This window comes from Misgurnus anguillicaudatus, chromosome 3 (genome assembly GCF_027580225.2).
Source record: "Misgurnus anguillicaudatus chromosome 3, ASM2758022v2, whole genome shotgun sequence".
Lineage (NCBI taxonomy): Eukaryota > Metazoa > Chordata > Actinopteri > Cypriniformes > Cobitidae > Misgurnus > Misgurnus anguillicaudatus.
The window spans coordinates 562,285-573,713 of record NC_073339.2 but is presented as its reverse complement, the minus strand read 5'-3'; the positions used below and the strand labels follow the sequence as shown (position 1 = coordinate 573,713).

The 11,429-nt window shown below is 36.8% G+C and overlaps 1 pseudogene; it reads right to left on the bottom strand.

The window, feature by feature from the left end:
* Positions 1 to 1,697: 1,697 nt before the first annotated feature.
* LOC141354590 (uncharacterized) lies at positions 1,698 to 4,500 on the bottom strand (annotated as a pseudogene).
* Between the last annotated feature and the right edge of the window lie 6,929 nt (positions 4,501 to 11,429).

Sequence of the window (11,429 nt, the reverse complement as noted above, 5' to 3'; positions counted from 1 at the left end):
CTTCATCAGTCTCATGTCCACCAGAATGAATATAAGAAATTGCAGAATGTTTGTTTAACTTAATGATTCATGGGCTTTTACAGAGACATTAACATTTACATCAACTCTCAGGATTTTATCATGAGAAAGAGACACGCACACGCAGTTAATATGTGAAGTCTGATCTAGATCTGTGATTATTATTATTATTTGAATACTAAATAGATGATCATATATGAAAGAGAGAATATGAGAGTTGTCATCTTGAGGTTTATCTGTAAGCTGTGATGTTTATGATCACAGTTCATAGTGCAATAGTGCATAGTAAATCTCTACTGGTTTATTCAGGCACTGAACTTTAATGAACTCGTGACATATTATCAACATAATAACACGGGCGGATCCAGAAACCATAACTCATTACTATCAAAATGTTGACAGCAAGTAAAACAATTGTCCCATTTGACAACAAAATACTTTTATCTGGCCAAAAATATGTTTTAAATACAAGCTAATAGGCCTACATTTTTTAGAAAGTAAAGACCAATTAAATTAATTTAAAAATATTTTTTTAACCGTCATACAAAAAGATATATTTTCCTTGCCAAAATATAACATGATAAGTATATTTTTGCAGTTGAAAATATATTTAACATTGTGTGTTACAAACCTGTAAACATAACACGTTTGAAAATATTAGTTTTTCTTCTAATGTGACATGAATATAAATGCTTTATTTGAAAAAAAAGTGTAAAAAACTATATTTCAGGACGTATATCTTTTTTGGCCACTTTTTGTACATTTTGAAATATATATAAATGTATATTTTTTTTTGCCACATGGGGTGGAAAGAAACACAGGAGTAGATGATAAAGTCCCAAAATGAAAGCACAAAGCTATATATATATTTAGATTATTTGGTTTTCAGAAAACATATGAATGAAAGCTTGATATTATTCATCTTACTCAGTTAAAGATTAGGTTATATTTTCACAGAAACTGCTTTACATTATGTAGGATGATTTTATAAATCATGTTATTGACTTTAGCTGGGTTTTTAAAGGCAATGTCATGCCATCATTCACAAAAAGGGAGATATCTTTATCACTTTAATCTGAATTGAATTAAACTGAGTAAGTGCTCAATGAGTTAGTTTAGAGATTGTTTACTCTGTATTATTAACATTTATATCAGAACTATAGGTTACAGCAAGTAACTGTAAATGATACATAACTATTTAGCAGTTATATGACTTCATATATGGGAATATGAAATAAATATGCCAGAGCAGTAACGTAGCCAGAAAAGAGACTCTAGGTGTGCCACATTTATTGTCATATTACTGTACAAAATGAATAACCATGTTATTAACATAATGTTATGAGTGAGAAGGCAGAGGCAGATCCAAATGCAACAATTTATTAGACAAATAAACCGGGCAAAGGTCAGTCTCAGAATCAGAAACATTTAAACTGCTTTTGCGCGTTGAATGGCGCTGAGCCAGAGAGAGACGGGCACGCTCAGCGCTTCTCATATCACAACTAATATGCAGACAGTGTTTTCAACCAATCACATAATGTGATTTTATGTTTCAAACTTTTAAAAACACATAAGTACTAATAAAACAATACATTTGTAGTTTGAAAAATACACACTAATGTCTATGGAAGGGAAGCAGAAATAAAACTATACAAATGTAATATATTCTATATAAATTGCATATATCAGACACACATAGCGGAACCAAGTCTAACGATACTCTATTCTTTTCCCAGTTAAACAGCCACTTACTTTCATATATTAAATTTAGGTGCTGTAAATCTGGTTGACAGGATTCTCTGAACTGCAGCGCTCATCTCGTTATAGATCAAGATCATTTATAAAAGGTTTTTAAACGAAGAATTGAAATATCAAATAGTTGACACGGTAAGCAAGTTACTGAATATTTTTAATAAAGGAAAAACTAAATAAAACAAATAGCATACATCGGTTCTGTGTATCACGTGACAATCATGATGCGTCCTCAGGGACACAAGGGGTCAGTTAATTTTTTTTCATTATGATAGGGTTGACATACATACACTAAGGAAACAACAATAGCACAAGTTTAGTAAACCTTTCTTTATTGAGACTATTAAACTATTAAAAAGATACTCGGCCTCCATTTTTTGGTGTGCCAGCTGCCACTGTGGGTGGCCCTGGCACACCCGTGGCTATGCCACTGTTCCAGAGACATCATGAACTGAAATGGTGATGATTGAAGTCAACGTGCATTTCTCCTCGCACGCTACATTTAGTCATTTAGCAGACGCTTTGTCCAAAGCAAATTAAAAATAAGGTAAACAATAGAAGCAATTATAGCAACACAAAACCAGCAATACATAAGTGCACTGGTAGGTCCACCACAGTATACATAGCCATGGGTTTGTTTTTTTGTAAGAATGCATAGATGGAGATCAGGAAAAAGGAAAAGAAAGTAAGTCATATATAAGGAAGTGAGGTAATGGCGGAAGAGATGGGTTTTAGCCAATTCTTAAAGACAGCTACAGAGTCATTTACAGCAGATCATTCCACAGTTGTGTTACAACTCCTGAAAAGGTAAGCGCTAATGGTTTTTTCCTTTTTGAGATGGGAAGCCATCGCTCGGTGACAGAGTGCAGGTATCGGGAGGGTACATAAGGCTCTATAAGTAAGTGAAGGTAAGGGGGTGCTGACCCAGTGGTGGTTTTAAAGGCCAAGAGCAGAGCTTTGAATTTGATGCGAGCTGCTATAGGAAGCCTGTGTAACTTGACAAAGAGAGGAGTGACGTGCGCCCTCTTTGGCTCACTGAAGACCACTTTTGCCGCTGTGTTCTGAATCCTCTGTAGGGGTTTGATTGTGCCAGGACAAGTGTAGCATGCTCATGATTTGGAGGATGCCCTTACCCGCCTTAGGGCTTCAACGACTGAGAGCAGTGCAGTCTCAGTGGAGTGACCACTTTTGAAACCCGACTAATTGCTATCCAGGAGGTTATATTGTGTGAAGAAAGAGGAGAGCTGGTTGAACACAACACATTCAAGAGTCTTGGCAATGAAGGGAAGAGGAGAAACAGGTCTGTAGTTCAGGATTGAGTGTGGGTTTCTTCAGCAGCGGGGTTATCCGAGCCTCTTTAAATGCTACGGGGAAGGTGCCAGTGGAAAGGGACAACTGACCGAGAGATGGCCTGAAGGAGATGGGTGGGTATGGGATCTAGCGGGCAGGTAGTTGGATGGTTAGAAGCCAAGACCTTGGAAACATCCACTTCAGATAAGAGAGAGATGGAGGGGAGGGAGCAGGTCTCAGAGGTTTGAGTATGCGCAAGAAGCGGCGGCTCGGAGACCTGACTGGTGATAGGATTCATAGTCTTTACAAAGACGGAAGCAAAATCATCAGCCATTAAGTTGGATGAAGGTGGGGGGCAGGGGGACAAAGAAGGGTAGAGAAGGTCTTGAAAAGAGTGCGAGAGTCAGGTGAGTTGTTAATCTTTGAGTGATAGCATAGGGTCTTAGCAGAGGAGATATGCATGGAGAAGAAGGCAAGAGGCTGATAGAGACAGAGGTCGGCAGGATCTATCGATTTGCGTCACTTCCTCTCTGCAGCCCTGAATCTGGAGCGATGCTCACAGAGAACCTCAGATAGCCAAGAGGCAGATGATGTGACCCGGGCCGGTCCAAATGCCAGAGGGCATAATGTGTCCAAGCAGGATGTAAGACTGGAACAAAGTGTGTCTATGGCGTTGTCAGTAACGAACAAAGAGAGTTGGTTGGGAAGGGGGAGCGTGGAAGTGTCCACAGAGGATAAGCGGGAGGGATAGCCCAATGGGGGATCATGTGCAGTGACTGGGGGAGTTAGGTTGAGCTCAAGAGTAATGAGGAAGTGATCAGATGTGTGTAGTGGGGTGACCTGGGTCTGGAAAGTAGAACAGCAGCATGTATAGATAAGATCTAAAACATTACCAGACCTGTGGGTTGATAAAGTATGGACTAGCTTGAGGTCAAACGACAGAGTCAGGGTGTTGAAGTCAGCTGCCTGTGGTTTCTCAAGGTGGATGTTGAAGTCACCAAGTACTACTAAAGGAGTACCATCCTCTGGGAATGAAGACAGAAGTACATCTAACTCCTCCAAGAAGTGTCCAAGTTCACCTGGGGGGCGATAGATAACTAGAAAACTGATTTTAGTAGGGTGGATGATAGTAACAACATGCGACTCAAAAGAGCTGCTGTTACATGACGGTGTTTGGCGTTGCAATTTTCCAGTCCTTTGAAATGAGCAAACCGCTCCCTACACCCCTTCCTGTTGTGTGAGGACTGGGGGAGAAAGTGTAGTTGTTGGAGAGGGCAGCTGGAGTGGCAGTGTCCTCTGGTTTAATCCATGTCTCAGTAAGTGCTAGAACAGAGAGACCAAAATGAGAAGCAATAGCAGTAATGAAATCTACTCGCTACCCGTCACACTTTTACGCACCTGCCTCGCTACCGGTCACACTTTTACGCGCCTACCTCGCATGTAACATATAGTAAAGTTTTAAGTTTATGTTTTAGGGACAGGACGATGATGGGGCAAAAGCACAAAAGAACTCCTGTTATTAAATCTTTAATTTCTTCCTTTAAATATAAGTGAGTTTGTGTATTTGTAAGTGTATTTGTTTTGTTGTTGTTGTTGGGTTTTCAAAATCCTAATGAATAAGGATGTGCCTGAAGCAAACTACTTATTCGAAAAGGCACGGATAATGGCTTCAAAACGAGTAACAGAAAAATATTCGGGCAGAAACAATCACATGTTTGCTGCAACAGCGATACTTAAAGCAATACACCCCAAGAAGCAGTGGGTTACCAGTGCATTTTATAACAGCTAAGGGGCGTTGTTAGGCACGATGCAAAGCGAAGCTGTTATAAAATGCACTGGTAACCCAATGCTTCGAGGGGTTTATTGCGTTTATAAAACGGTTACTTCATATGCATAACATTAGCGGGATTTTATAAAATAAAACACAAATAAGTTGTAATTATATTAGTACAAATATTACTCTTCCGCCAAACAAAGTAGTTCCTCAGAGTCAAGTGTTATTGAAACAGAGCACAGTTCACAACCAACAGAGATGCAGCAAAGACACAATGAAAATATGATTAAAGACTGTGGTGTTTATTTATATATATCTCAACTGTATGAGCCATATTCATTTTGTATTCATTTGTATTATGTGACCAGTCATGTGCCACTAGAGGGCGGTATGAGCTTTGTGGCTCAGCTGATCTCGGGTCAGCCCGGGTGATTTAACCTCAAGGAAATCCAGACACAGGTGTTGCGAATTTGGGAAGCAAACAGTTTTCGACTGTGCTTTGGTGTTTAGCTTGCTACAGGGAACAATAGGTTTTGTTGTTTTTGGTATGTATTATGAGTCAAGTTATTGCCGCTGTATGATATACATAAGGAAAATAAACTTGCTAGATAATATAATACGCAATTGTCTCAATGTTGATTGGAGTAAGCTGCACGGGCACACGTCAAAACTTTATACACATTATTTGCAACCAGTACTAGACTTTGTAGGACATAGTCAGTACATCAACATTCATCTAATTTATACATTAACATTTATAGTGTGCAACTGATGAAGTGATGATCAAATATGCTTGGAAGCATGCTGAACTCTTTCCCCGTCAGCGTTTTTTTTTTTTTAAAGTTGCCACCCAGTTTTAGTTTAATGCCTTAAAGAAAAATTATTTTCTTTAAATAAACATAAAATATCAAATGAAAGAACAGACCATCCGCTTTCAAACAAAAAACCCCCAAAAAACGTTTCATCCTACCTTCATTTGTTCTCTTATCACCTCTCAAATTTTTAAGCTAAAAGCAGAGATAATTCCATTTTTGTGAAGAACTTTTGTAAGAGATCAGATTCAGAGCGTGATGAAAACACGCTGTTTTCAGTGTTGTTGAGTAAATGCGTCAGTGTTTAAGTTGAGTAAGATCGCCACCCAGTGGATAATAGCGGACGTATGAACTTGAGTTATAAACTCCTCGGACGACGTTTTCTCTTTATCGACGAGATGACAATATTTATTGACATTTATCTGGAATATCGCCATTAATTGTGCAATTGTAGACAAATAAAAAATATGATTAAAGACTGTGGTGTTAATTTTCATAAATCAGTACGCAGCAACAGTGGCGCAGTGATACTTATGTAATGCGGTCTGAACCGTGAGGTTACCGGTGTATTTTATCACGGCTTAGAACGCGTTTCAACCAATCAGAATGAAGAACCAGGACTGCCCGTTTTATAATACCCCTTAAAGCACTAATAATGTGTGTGTAGTGAAAGTGTGTAACTTAGGTGACTGAAATGCCATGAATTAAAATTTTCAGCAAATCTTCAAGATCTCAGCTTTTTCTTGAGTATTATCAATTCATTTAACCTAACCCTAAAATCCTAAAGATGCTACATCAAACCTTTCTTAAACCCCCAAGTAAACAAGAGTACCATTTTCGTAATTTTAAGTTGTATTTAACTACACAAGAAAAGCAATTATTGGTGGTGGATGAGGGTCTGTGGGTTATTGGAGGGTATAAATGAAATTCTGCACACCGATGATAAAATATTCTTTAATAATTACAAACTCCGATGTTGTGCCGAAATCTGACCTTCCCCCTGCCAGAATCTGACTCCACTTTGTGTGCACGCACTTGACGCCGATCGATGATTCTTGTGTGATGGGTTTAGTTTTCGTCTGTCTACAAAAATGTTTAAAATCATTGTTTTCCTTGATGCAAAAATTGATTCATAGACAATGTGAGGAATACTATGTGTTTTGATGAAGACTAAATTCACATTTGAACTGTCTCTCTGCTTTATCGTTGGTTGCAGCATGCCGTTGTGTGCATTGTAGTGCGTGTGTTTTGTACTGTTCTGTATTTGTAACGTTAATTAAGTATGCTGCGTCACAGAATTTAGGGGTAAGTTATAAGTAAAGTTAAATTAAACTTATTTGACATTCACTATTAATATTTAATGCTGTGATGTTGTTGCATTATTGTCCCATATCGACTCGTCATTACACCTAATGTGAACACCACTAATAACATGTCTGGTAATTGATCTATATTATTTAACATGAGATTTGTGTACACGTAACAAGTTACCTCTGAATATTATACATTAGACAGAAAGTTACACATTCTTAAAGATAATATACAATTCTGACAATGGAAGAGAATGAAATTAAAGTCTAAATAGCCTACTCGCATATTTTTTTAAACGGGCAAAGATAATTCTGTTCCATGCAGAAAGATCTAATTTGACATTTATTTCCATTGGGTTACATTTATTTACTGTGTAATACACGGTGCAATATAAACCAATTATTTTGTTTTGATTGTAAAAAATCAGATTGTTAAACATCTCGTATTGTAAAACACCTGAAAAAAAAACACAAGTGTTTAATTAAATTTAATGCAGGGGAGTGTGATTTTGGAAACACCTGCCGAAATCACAGACCCCCTTGAAATCCGAACTTTGCAAGATCAGAGAACCATAAAAAAGTATTCTGGTGAAACATCTCCTCCTGTGGAACACCTACGAAAAACCACAAGTGTTTAGATTCAATAGGATCCATTTAATGTTGGGGAGTATGATTTTGACAACACCTGTCGAAATCATTCCCCCTCCTTTAAATATGAACTTTGCAATATCAGAGACCTGTAAAAAATATGATGTGCCCTTAAAAACACTGCTGAAACGACATTATGGTTCCCCCCCAAAAAGATTCTGTTACCGTTCATTATAAGGGATATTACAATGCAGCTATAGCAGGGAGAAATGCACTGGCCAAGTAATATAAGTATTGACATTAACATTTATTCATTTGGTAGAGACTTCATCCAGTGAAGGTTCATTTAAACAATTTTAAAAACAGTTTAACAATTGGAATTTTTCAATTAAAACAAAACTATTTATATTGCACTGTGTCTGTGTAGATCCACGCCCGACAACAGTCAACAACTAATGATGAAACTCGTGAGGACGCACGGGACTAAACGCGATTGCAACACGTGAGACAAATGTTAACAAGACAGCGTTTCTTAGCAACAAACTGCGCTATAATGTCAAAAGTCTATAAACAAACACACTCACACGTTTCTGAAGACTCCTGTTGATAACTGCTAAATCTGAACACTGAGCTGTTTACTGTTGTTTAAATAATTTTCCTTGCGTTGGACACGCCCGACAACAGTCAACAATGATGAAACTCGTGAGGACGCACGGGACTAAACGCGATTGCAACACGTGAGACAAAGGTTAACAAGACAGCGTTTCTTCGCAACGAAACTGCTCTAAAACTTCACAAATCTACAAACAAATACACTCACACGTTTCTGCTTCACCTGTGGCGCGTTTCTGATAGTTAAGTTAAAACACTGAGTACTGAGTTTTCCATTTCAGAAGGTTAAACCCGAGACAGCAGTGTAAATCAAGCCTGTTTCAGAAGGAGATGTAACTTATACTCAGAGTCTGTTTCCGGGAGTTCTTTCTAACCGGTTTTATCCTGTAAACTCAGTGTTTCTTGTGGTCTCCTCCCAATTTTTAAAGGAGTAGAAGTGTTTCATATTGTTAGTTGCTTTAGTAAATTAATTAATTATGCAAATTTTTATTATGTACACTGCAAAATATTTTTTAGCTGTCTCTAAGTTATAATCAAATTGCCAGTGCAAATCATTTTACCTTAGTGCTTTATATATTTTATAAATTGCACTTAAATCATGTCTGTGCTTCACCTGTGTCATTCAAGTGTTAAATGCACATGCCTATCAGAGACTGCAGGGGTCACTAAGTAATGATCAGTGTTGGGGAAAGTTACTATTAAAAGTAATGCATTACAATATTAAGTTACCCCCCCAAAAAGTAACTAATTACGTTAATTAGTTACTTTTCATGGAAAGTAATGCTTACGTTACTTTTAAGTTACTTTTGCGTTACTTTTTCTTACTTGGCTGAGACTTTATCTCTATAAGGCCTTGCAGGTATTTTTTATGATTGCAAAAATGTCAAGCTCTGGCCAGCCATCTTCGTTTCTATCTCAAACTGTTCCCGCTTAGGCGCACAGAGTGTGCAATTCTACGTTAATATTAATTTAGTACATTATTTTATTTTTTAATTGAATTAATTAAACTGGAAAGTAACTCGCATTACTTTTTTTAAAAAGTAACTAAAATATTAATCAGTACATTTATAAAGTAAGGCGTTACTTTACTCGTTACTTCAGAAAAGTAATATTATTACGTAATGCGCGTTACTTGTAATGCGTTACCCCCAACACTGGTAATGATTATTATGAAAAAGGCATCATGCGTTTCTATTTGTTATACCCATTTACTGTAACATTGCCACAATGTCACTTAAGTAACATATGTTAAGATTTCTGGCTCAATAATGACAATGTATTTGCACAAACATTTATTATAAGTTTAGATTTATCTCAAATTATCTAGTAAGTGAAAGAGAGTGATGAGGTTATTTATTAATTGACAAAATTGATATGGAAATATTCTTTATTGTTAGCATTAATTAACTGATGGAAATGTGTTTCATTAATAATGGACATAATTAAATGTAGTTCTTAGTCCAAACACGTATATGAATCAATGTGTATTAATAATGGGCATAACTAAATGTACTTAGTACAATCACAAATATCATTCCATGTTATTAAAAAAAGTTTCTTTCAAGAAAATATTGTACATGTTCTAAGACAGCAATAAATATTTGAGAATGTAAATGTAATAAATGCGTTAACATTGTAATATTATGCAAAATATGCTTCCACGCCTGCTGCACGCTCATCACAAGTACACGCATGCGCAGGCATCCTCCGGAGCTTCATTTTATCAGCTAAAATTAACTAACACTGCAACATTACCTATTCCAGAGCAGGTTATCCTCAGAGAGTGAGTACCAAGGCTTTGAACCGGTTCACGGAATGAAAACCAGAAACTTTTGATGTTTTGCAAGGAACAGAAACGAAACCAGAAACTTTCAAAAAAATATATGTTCCAGAACAGAATATTTAAAATAATGGTAATCGGTTAATACCGTTATTTTTTTCATTCTTTGACAAGATTTCTGTGCAATATGACTCGTGTTGTTGACACACATGTGGTTTAATGTGTCCGGTTCAACTCCAATCAAACGTGATAATGCTCTTCAAAGATCTGAACTCTTGATGTATAAACTTGAGAGAGAGTTGTGCTACTGTGTCTCATAGTGCACTTCATAAAAACACATAATTTTCACTTTATGTGGAGTGACTGTACAAGTAGGGCTTCAGACTTGATCAGAATGATCAGTGCTTATACCTCTTCAGCTGATCCTCACCCTGAAACCATTCATGAAATTTAATCTATCAACACTTTAACAATAAACCCATGGTTCAAAATCTCTCATATTCCCAGTGTTTAACATGATGAATTCTGGCTCTAACGCACACATCATTTGCCGTCACTATAAAATACAAATGTTTTGTTTCATGTAGTAGTGATTGGTCAAGAATATCTTTAACATTTCAATCTTTTACTATTATAGATGGCATGAATCCAGATGCAGTCCACCCATCATTCTCTCAGTGACCTCTTGATTTTTTACAAGACAAACAGTTAATTTACAGAAATGAATCTGTGCTGCTGAAAGATCTCTCCTCAGTGCCAGCTCAACTTCAGTCTTCTTTGGCAGCTAACATCATAAGATTAGACACTTCTAGCAGCTGATTATGCTTAAATGCTTATATAGACTATACACTTACCATTATGAACAATATCTTTTATTTTCACCTGTTACTTTTTGTCCACTCAAGTTGCTGCTTGTTAAATGTGCCCCAGATAAAAAAACTGTTAAATTTAAAGTTATTTTTTAAATAATTCCTAACCTAAATATTTATTACATATTTATTATATATGAAAGCATTTAATCCATAAGGACTTTCCAACCTTTTATATGGTTTTGTTTATTGCAGCAGTATTATCATTTTTAGTCAGTAGTAAATTCTTCAGCAGTTATATCACAAATCACCGCTCTCTCTCTCTCTCTTTTTAACTTAAAAAATTAGATCCACGCTCGAACTCTTGGGCTGCTCAAGAATAGCGTGCACGCGCTATTATCTTGACTTCTTGAGCCTCGTTCAAATTAGTAGGACTACGTAAACCTCAATTAACCGTTATGGAACTCATTTAAGTGTGACTGATACATTTGGTCAATTCAGTTCAGATTTTATGGAACAGCCCTCTGCAATACACCCCCCCCCCCAGGGAAAAAGTAGTACACTTCCGTAGTGTGCTTGAAGTGCTTTATTTTCGCACACTAGTTTTGTGCTTGATATGCTTAAGATCCATCTTTGGTACTTCTTGAGATGTTTTTGGGATCATCTAGGTGTGCTTCACTGTGC